Raw genomic sequence first — 10080 nt, forward strand, 5'->3', positions numbered from 1 at the left:
TAATTATAAACCATTACTTATATTTTAGAAAATCTCATAACTTTACTAAAATAGAACTCAAATAAATGCTTACTAACAAATTTCATTGGAAGTCAGTATACCAAGAATACTCATGCCCAATTTCAGATAAACAAAAAAACCTTGTGTTATTTAAGTACAAAATAAATATATATTTTATGTATTTTCTTAAATTTAATAAAATAATACAAAATAGTTATTTCTCATTATTTTTAAAATAAACTAGATAAATTATGAAGTTTGATATTTACTATTTTTTTGGTTATATATTTTATTTTATTATCATTTTTTGAAGTTGATTATTTAAATGAAATTTAAATCAATTTAATTAATCAAACGCGGCGCCGGGTAGAAGGTGCGCATCGGGTTCGCGGGACGGAACGCGTGACGGCTGAGACACGGCAGTCAGGCCGCAGGCCGCTTCACGGGTTTCAACTTAAACACGTCATGCGGTTTGCGAGACCGTTGGATACCCGCGGTTTGATCTACGGTGAGATGCATCCGATCGTATTGTTCAACGAAGAAGATCAGCGCGCGCGTTCGATCCCGCAATCCGAGAGACGGCCTTGATTCGTCAGAACGATCGATGAATGTGTAACTAAGAATACCGGGCGAACCAGACGATCGATCGGAATGTTAACTAGATACACGCCGGCGACCAAAATGCGGAGGGGCAGATCTGGATCGTTGTTCATTGTATCAACGGTCCAAAGAAAACGTACATCCGTATCAACTACGAAGACGCCCTAGGATCCGTTTTTTGGTTCGTTCTCTACGATCGGTGGATTGAATCACTTGAAACTTTTAGCTCAGAAGAAGACTGACAAAAAGGGGAGAGATTTGTTTTGCCTAAAACACTCTAATATAAAGCTATTAAGCCCATCTAAAGTGAACTGGTCTAGGTTTTAAGAACTTATACCGCTAGATCTTCAAAATTTTCTGGATTGATGAGGCTTGTTAAGACTGTACCAAGTGAAGAATCCCTGCACTGAAAAGAGCTGCGAACACGCCTGACGACCTTACGAGCTGTGGACAGATTAGGTGGTGGACTCGCCTAGAAGACCGCGGTGACGTGCAACCACTTGGTTTTGAGTGGGAAGTGTAGACGGGAGGCCCCTCAGGATCTAAAACGAACAAAGAACTCGCTCTAGGCGAGGCAGGTGAGTGAGAGAAGTTTTCTTGATCCAATTGCTCTCAAAATCCACTTTTTTCCTATTAAATGGCCTGGCAAGTTGACACAGGCTTTGGATGGCATCAGAGGGCTCTCTCTGATGAAGGGACAAGTGTCCCAAGCCGTTAGGTGGCAGGGGAGAAGGCTGAAAGGGCCTTCTCTAACCATTGTCTAGCTCTTTTGAGGTGGGGGGGACCACTACACTTTAGGCTTAAACCAAAGGGTCCTGGGCTTGGTAGGGAGACCTATTCAGAGAGCTTAGGACATTAAAGGGGCGGCCTAATGCAGCCTAAATCAAGGGGAAAGTGGCTAAAAGCTGATTTAAGACATTTTTGGAGAGTTTGAGCTCTTGGTTTACTGTTTGACCAGTAACAACGGGGTCAAGGCGAGGCTGAGGTGGCATGGGGGAGAGGAGCAGGTCAATGGAGAGAGTCCAAGCCTAAGGCAGATGGGGTTGAAATCAAAGGAGGAGAGATTGACCATCTCACAGAGGAATTTAAGTGCTTTGTTGACTTGATTTCTTTTACAATCCACAACTTAATCAAAGCTGGATGACTGTGGCATTTGGAGGTGAAGGCATTTAGGTGTTTGGTTAAAGATCAAAAGTCAAAAGTCAAGGGGTTAGAAAAATAGGAACCAATGCACACAAGGATTTGAGGGTTTGACTTTGGTCAACTCGGTTGAGGTTGAGTTGACAAATGTCAAGTGACACTTGAGTCTTTTCCAAGAATTAATTGAATAGGTATAAGGGGTGAGAGCATCAAATTGGGTCAATTTGACCCACTTAGACTCTTTAAGAAGCTAAATGGGTCATTAGTTTGACTGGTGTCCAAAAACCCAGGTTGATCTTAAGAGGGATAAGTCGGGCTGGAAACAAATTTGGATAATATTGGAGACCACTGAGTGTGGATCCCAGAGTCTGAGAAGGTCAACTCAGTCAAAATCCCATTTGAACCCCTTAAGGCCCGTGTTGGTCAACCTGGTTGACTGGGTCAACCAGACTGGTTGACCTAGGATTTGCGTATCTGGGTACACAGATTTCAATGACATTTCAAAGCCAATTGGAAGTGGTTGCATGGCTAGAGAGGTTCATTTGGGTCAAAAACCTGTTTGGGGACCTTAAAGGTTCTTTTAGTCTACTGTTTGACATTAGTTCAACCAAGATTGGACCCAGGTCTTGGAATGGGCTTGACAAGTTTGATTTGGTATTTGAAACTTGCTGCAAGTTGATTGCACTTCAATTCAATAGTTCATTGGTTTTGAATCTTGTTTGGCAGCCCATAGGGTGTATTTGGTCATTTTTGGGCTTAGGCACTGGGGCTGGAATATCAGAAATACAGGTTTATGATCAACATATCATATTATAGTCTGACAGTGACTAAGGCTTTGGTGAAGCTCTAGGTAGATCTTCAAAGTGCGAGGTCCAAGTGGCAATGGCTGTAAATATTAAGGTTTTTACTAGCCTTTGGGTTCAATTTCAGTTTGGATTAAGAGATCAGAATGGGCCTCAAAATTGGAGGGTAACCCTTCAGGACATGTCTATATCCTTTGCAAGTGATAGACCCTGAATCAGGGCCATTGCTGTGTTTTGGAAATGTTTTGAAAATTCTCTTTGGAAAGGGGTCTTTAGGACAGACCTTAGGGACTTTGAATTTGAGGTTTTTGGATTTCTTGTTTGGCAATGGATTTCAATTTGAATGGATTAGTATTGAAGTAGCCACAATTCTACAATCATGTGGGTGATTGTTAATGATGGATGGGTCAAAGCTAGATTGAGTTTTGGTCAAGTCTAAGTTGAAGGTAAAAAAAAAAAAAAAAAAAAAAAGAAGAAAAACTGTCAAATGATTGAGATTCAAAGTTTGGATATTGTTTGAAACTTGAGATAATTTGGATTTGAGTTGAATTGAAGTTGAGATTTAATTGATCAAAGTAGGATAATTGAGTTGGAGTTGATCAGAGTAGGAATTGATTTGAGGTTGGGTTGATCAAGGGTGGGGATTGATTTGAGTCTAGATTGGTCCTAAGATCTAAAGGGGTTTTAGGATCTAGGATCTAGGGAATCCTAGGCATAGAGTAGGCCCTAAGGTCTGGCTCTAAGAAAGGATCTTAAGGTCTAGAGTGGATTCTAGGATCTAGAATTAATCTGGAGTTTGAAAGGGCCTTAGCGACCGCATACAAAAATGAGGTCAACACTAATATATTTTGAAAGAATTATTTTACTCTTGTGTGCACTAACATTTCAGGGAAATCATACTTCAGATTATTGAAGACTTCAAATCAAGATCAGTTTAGAGTTTATTATAACTAAAGTCTGTATTGTTCATTTTATTGAGTCTGAGAAAGTGTGATTGTAATTGAGTAACTGAGCACACACACATCGGGGGAGAGTTTAAAATTCATATTTTTTTAAACTAATCGTACTATATGATATAATTTTATACGAGACGATCTGGTTAATTATTTTCCCTAATGAGCAATCGAATGAATATAAATAATTTTTTTTCTAAATATGGATCATACAGGAAGATCCCAATTTGTACATGCTTTCACGAGTGCGAATGTCTCAGGTTCGTCTTTGCTCAAATTTTTTTTTCTAAGTACGAATCATACGGGATGATCCTATTCGTACATGCTTTCAAGAGTACGAACGTCTTAGGTTCCAGGTCGTGTAAAAATATTTTTTTTTAAGTATGGGTCGTATGGGACGATACCAGTTCACATAGGCTTTCACGAGTACGAACGTCTTGAGTTTCAGGTTGCTTAAAAATAATTTTTCTAAGTATGGATCATACCATACGAACATAGTTCGTATATGCTTTCACGAGTACGAACGTCTCGGGTTCCAGGTCGTGAAAAAAGATTTTTTTAAGTATAGATCGTATGTGTATTATACAAACCCACTTAGTACATTCCTTCCAGAGCATGAAAATGTGAGGTCCCATTTCGTTCCGACATTTCGTTTAGATGAAATTTGAAAATTTTCATACTGTTCGTTCCGAACGAACTTGGTTCATACTGGACAATATTCGAGTACAAAATAATTTCATATCGATTCACAATAGGTTCGTATGCAACAGTATTTGAACTATTTGTATGTATGAAATATGATCGTACTGTATGATAGTTTAAGCTCAAAATAAAAAAAATTCAGTTTTCTGGATGATTTTTTGTGTCTTTTGTATAAAAGGTCCATTAAGAACTGACATAAAAAATCTTATATTCATGATTTTTCAAGAGCAATTGAAGGAGAGAGTGTGAGAGAGTGTTTGAGATAGATTTTTTGCAAGTGGAGTGTGAAGAGTTCACAATGCTACTCAATGGTAAGGATCTCTTTGTAATTATAGTTATCACTCTTCCTCTTATCTTTCTAAATTGCTCATGATAAGATCTTCGAATAAGATCTGGTTTTATGCTGAGACTTAGAGAGTGTGAACAGATGACAGTTCTCTACCGACACTTAGAGGGTGTAAAAGGATAACGGTTCTCTGCAGAAACTTGGAGAGTGTGAACAGCCAAAGGTACTTGAAAGGATGAAGGTTCTCTTCATACACTTAGAAGGTGTGAAAGAATGATGGTTCTCTACCGACACTTAGAGAGTGTAAACAGCCGAAGGTACTCTGCTTACAGTTGGAGGGTGTGAAAGGATGAAGGTTTTCTGCCTACACTTGGAGGATGTGAAAGGACGATGGTTCTTTGCCGCACCGGGAATTAGTGAAAGAGAGTTTTGAAAAGGCTTCTTCGCCTTGCTGTGGGGGAAAAAGGAGAGTCACTTTTGCTAATAATTCAATACCTGAAGAGGGAGTCTTCAGGGAGTAGATGTAGGTCGTGTTTGATCGAACTACTATAAATCTTTGTGTCATTAAATTTTTGCTGCTTACTTACTACAAGTTTTTAATTCCATGGTTGATTTGAAACTTTAATTAACTTGCTTTGTGAAACAATCGGTTTCAAATTTTAAAATCTAAAAGAATTTTTAAAATTACCAATTCACCCCCCTTTTGGTTAACCTTAGGACATAAGCTTAGGTTTAACAAACTATTAAAGATTCAACAACTTCAATTGCGGTGGTGAGGGAGGCTGAGAGGAAGAAAACTTTTGGAAATCATTCCCAAATTTTGAATTATAAGATGAGAAGGGCTTTAAAGGCTTTGTTTTACTAGAGCAAAGCCAAGCTTAAAAACTTAAATCATTCAAAGGAAAGTCTTAAGAAAGAAATCTTGGAACTACAAGCTAAGGAAGCAGATTTTGGACCTCTCTCGATTGAAGAAAGCTGGTCATTAAAGGCTAAAAAAATGAATTGAATTCAACCTTGGCTCGGTTATGAACGTGGTGGAGGTAGCAGGCTAAGGTCAAATGGTTAGTGGAAGGTGATTGCAATTCTAGGTTTTTTCAAGCCTTTGCTAGTGCAAGAAGAAACTCCAACTTCATATACAAGATCAAAGATGAAAATGGGCTGGCTGTCGAAGATCAACATTAAATTGATAATGTTTTATTCTGTTTCTTTAAAGAAAAATGGAGAGATAGAAGCTGCTCTATAGATGGATGGCCTAAACAATGGAGATGTTTGAATGAAGAGGATATTATTATGTTGAACAAAGAGTTCTCCTTGGAAGAAGTGGAGACATGGATCAAGAAAGTTGGTAGGAACATTGCTCCTAGAAATGATGGTATTTCCTACTCATTTGTTAAATCTTATTGGACCATTATTAAAGAAGATTTTTGGAATGCAGTTAATCACTTCTTCTATTCTGGGGAAATGTGAAAAGAATGAAAAGATACTACTATAGTGCTGATCCAAAAGGTAAATAAACCTACATCTCCTTCAAATTTTAGACCCATTAGTCTATGCAACACCATTTATAAAGTAGTTGTCAAGGTTATATTGAATAGACTGTTGCTTATTATCCCAAAGTTGAACTCTGAAGAACAAGTGACATTTCTGAAAGGTATGTCACTTTCAGATCATGTCCTTGTAGCCCAAGAAATCTTTCACAAGTTCAGGTATTCTAAATCTTCTAAAGGTTTAGTTTCATTCAAAATAGATATGTAGCAAGCTTATGATTATATAGGGTGACCCACTTTGGTGAAAGTTTTAGACTTTTTTTGTTTCCCTATCAAAATTTCTAATCTAATTATGGAATGTGTTCATAATCCTACCTTCTCTTTGTTAATAAATGACAATTTTACTAATTGGATCGATGCTAGGAGTGGTTTTCGACAAGGTTGCCCTTTATCACCTTTCTTGTTTATTATTTGCTCTTAACTCTTATCGAATGCCTTTTTGCAAAGAAGAGAGACAATTGGAGTTCATATTTGTCCAAATGGGCCAAAGATTTCTCACTTACTATATGCAAACGACATAATTATCTTCTCTGAAGCCAGGTTGAAGATGTTGAAGGAGATTAAAGGTATTTTAATGGATTTTAGTGGTTGGACAGGGAAAAAGGTAAACATTAGTAAATCATATTTTTTTTTGGAAAATCAGTGAATAGAAGGAAAAGAAAAGCAATTTCAAGAATTATGGACTTCAAATTGGTTAAGGAATTCTCTTTTTTGGGTGTCAAAATAGCATTGAGAAGACTAGTAAGAGCAGATTTTTAATTCATCATAGACAAAGTTTTGAGAATGCTGAACATTTGGGGTGGCAAATTCATTTCTTTAGCCAGGAGGATCACTCTTGTCAAGTTGGTTTTACTTTCTTATCCAACCTTTCATTCTACCCTTTCATTGATTCTGAAAGGTGTTTTGAATGAAATGGATAAGCTGTGCATAAGTTTCATCTGGAACAAAAAGGACAAAGATCTTGGGCTTAATTATGTTAACTGAGATTTTGTGTATACTGAAGATTTACGGAGGCCGAGGACACTCATGTTCAAAAAAAGCTAGACCGTTAAGAGCCAAACTTGCTTGGAGGTATAGTCAAGACAAAGATTCATTATTGCACAAGGTTCTTTTCCCGAAGTATGGTTCAATTTTTGATGCTGGTACTTCGAAGAAAGCATGTTCAGTAGCTTGGAAATTGATTAATGATGGAGGGAAATTCCTTGAGCCAATTGTTAGATGGAGTATTGCTAATGGTGAATCTATTGATGTCTTCAAAGATACTTGGATTATGGACAAAAATATTGATAGATGACCAACATTTATGTTGTCACAAGATAACAACGAAGCAATGGTTGACATGTTCATTTCCAATGGTTGCTGGGATGTAAGGAAATTGAATAAGTACTTTGGGAAGGACCTTATGGAACTTATTAGAAAAAAATAGATTTCATCTGATCTTTCAAAAGACAAATTGGAGCTTATTCAACAGAATTTCGACAAGTCTATTTCTAATTTGGCAGCTGAAGCATTGGAACAAGATTAATTTGTTTTTATTGGAGGTGTTTTTTGAGACTGCAAGGGTATATTTTTGTTCGCATTTGGTCATGCTTGTGTTCATTGGGATATATCAAGGTTGGAGCTTCTAGCTATTTAATCTATCAATGATGTTATTAAAGATTGGATGTTTGCTTATAAAGATTTAATCATTGAAAGTGATAATAAAAATATTATAAAAGTTCTTTAGAATGCTGTTAGAAGAGGTGGACAGGAGTTGGGGGATCTCTCTTTTATCAAATATTTCAATTACGTTATCTTTAATTGTATAGATAGAAAATGTAATAAGTTAGCAGATTTTTGTGCTAACTATGTTATCTTTAGTTCTTTTATTTGGAAAGATATTGTTATGAATAAGGTTCCTCTTTTTTTTATTAACTTGTTGAAGAAGGAATCACATGCTACTAGCTTGTAGTTTGTATTTTTTTTTTCTTTAGTTATTAATGTAGCCATTTGCTTTAAAAAAAAAAAAAAAAAACAAAGCCAAATTATATCCTCCCGAAATACCCAATTGGGCTTATCTAATTAAGCATTGAGACCTCCACGGACTGCAATTTTGGGCCCATAAAATGGTTATGGCTGCTGGAATTTAGGGCTATTCCGCTACGTGCGATAGCAGATACTTTCTGCACGAGGCTCGCGAGCGGCGAGTTCCTAATTTCGCAGGGTCGGTCGATGCGTCGCGGGATTTGGTGTTATTGCCGCAGGATCTCTTGTTTCCAACGCTGGATCTCTTGTTTCCATCGCTGGATCTCGTGATAAGGTTGCTAGATCTAATGTTTCTTTCGCTCGATTTTATTTTCCAGTTTCTGGATCTTGCGTTCCGGGTTTTGAAATTCATAAGGGGATCTTATTCCGTAAGTACCTTTTTGGAGATGTGATCGGTGCGATATAAAATTGTTTTTATTTATTTTTGTCTATCAGCGTTTTATGCATGGGGTTGGCGACGACATATGGAATTTCTTTCAGCTGAGTTTGGTTTTTTTCCCCCAAATCCAAGTTGCTGTGAGAATGGTTCTATTAATGATTATGTCTACTAATGATTTTTACGTTTTTCCACAAAATTCCTGGACAACTGTTCTTTCATGATAACTTTTGTTTAGCGACTTTAGGTTAAAATATATTTTTTTTGCATTTTAACCTTAATATTTCTCATTACCTGTTTTCTAATGGATTAATATTTGCGTTTTTATTTTTCAAAATTTCGCAATTACATAGAAATTTTATATGAAGTAAATAAATGAACTATTTTCCTAATGATTTTTTTTTTATTTGACATTGTACTGTTTGAATTAGTAATTTCTTCTATTCTATGCGTGCTTGGGTGTGATAATCACTGCTTGTGTGCATATTTGAAGCATCCTACGCTTTGAACCCTTTCATCGTTGATTAGGCATGGCTTAGTTCCTTAGGCCTTATTTTACTTGCCTTAATGTATGCATTATTTATCTCCTTTTATTCTCAAATTTGGTAGGCTTGGCGAATGAATTTTTGGAGATGAGGGTTTAGTGATCATAGAATACTTCATGGAGTATGAGTTCTTGCATGCATGTTTTGTGGAATCTTGTTTTGCAATATTAACAAGGGGCTTTCATGTTTTTCCGCTAAGAGATTCCCATTGCTTGCTCTGCTATTGTTATTGTTGGTGCCTTAACGCTTTGTAGTTGGTATGCAATAATAGTGCCTTAATGTGGGTTGTGGTACTCTTTTGTGGTTTAGTTGATACCTAATACCAATTTTTCTTCATTCTCACTCTAAGATATGTTCTTTTAGTATTTCTTGCAGAAGCCCTAAAGCATCGACTTCTCAAAGTGCCACCTCTCAATAATCAGAAATCATTTTTATATCCAAATATCTTCGTTTTGTCCATCTAGTTCTCAGGACCCATATTGTAACTCCCCTTCATTGGCAGACATGGTAAGTTGTTGTGAATCTAAGTTTTAACCCATTAATTTCATAAGTTATGTGATTTTGTGCTAGAAAATATATATCGATAAAATGCTCTTATCAACATGTCCAATTACCATATTTTATAGTTTTTTTAATTGTATTCTCCCGTAATAGTTGCTACTTGAATATCATTACGGAACTCCAATGGATATATGTTCAATATTTTATAAATTGGTTAACATAACCTTGCCAAGGTATTGGTTTTGGTATTTACTCTCTAAGCTATCTTTCATTTGGCTTTTTTGCTTTCTGAATTTAGTCTTGACTAGGGGTGTTAGTGTGCCGAGCCAGCTCCAGCTCAACTCGATAACAAGCTTACGAACCGAGCTTATCGAGCTACAAGCTCGAGCTCGTTTATTAAATGGCTTGGTTCGTGAGCTCGCGAGCAGGTTCAAATCATAATTAATATTTTTAAATCATGTTTATTTATTTATTAAATTTAAGAAACCCGCTGCATTGTTAAAAATCTCTCGTTCCCACCTGGGTTTTGATATTCCCTCTTGCGAATTTGCGGAATGAGGAGGAACGCGAGTATGGGAGTGCGGAATGAGGTGGGCCGCCTG

General features: G+C 36.8%; 1 long non-coding RNA gene across 1 annotated transcript; it reads left to right on the forward strand.

Annotated features, from left to right (window-relative positions):
- The first annotated feature begins 8124 nt into the window (after positions 1-8124).
- Positions 8125-9415, forward strand: LOC114578690. The gene is made up of 2 exons (XR_003699667.1): positions 8125-8330; positions 9353-9415. It is a non-coding gene; the product is annotated as an uncharacterized LOC114578690 (long non-coding RNA).
- The last annotated feature ends 665 nt before the right edge of the window (positions 9416-10080 follow it).

This window comes from Dendrobium catenatum, unplaced genomic scaffold (assembly GCF_001605985.2).
Source record: "Dendrobium catenatum unplaced genomic scaffold, ASM160598v2 original_scaffold_119162, whole genome shotgun sequence".
Taxonomy (NCBI): Eukaryota; Viridiplantae; Streptophyta; class Magnoliopsida; order Asparagales; family Orchidaceae; genus Dendrobium; species Dendrobium catenatum.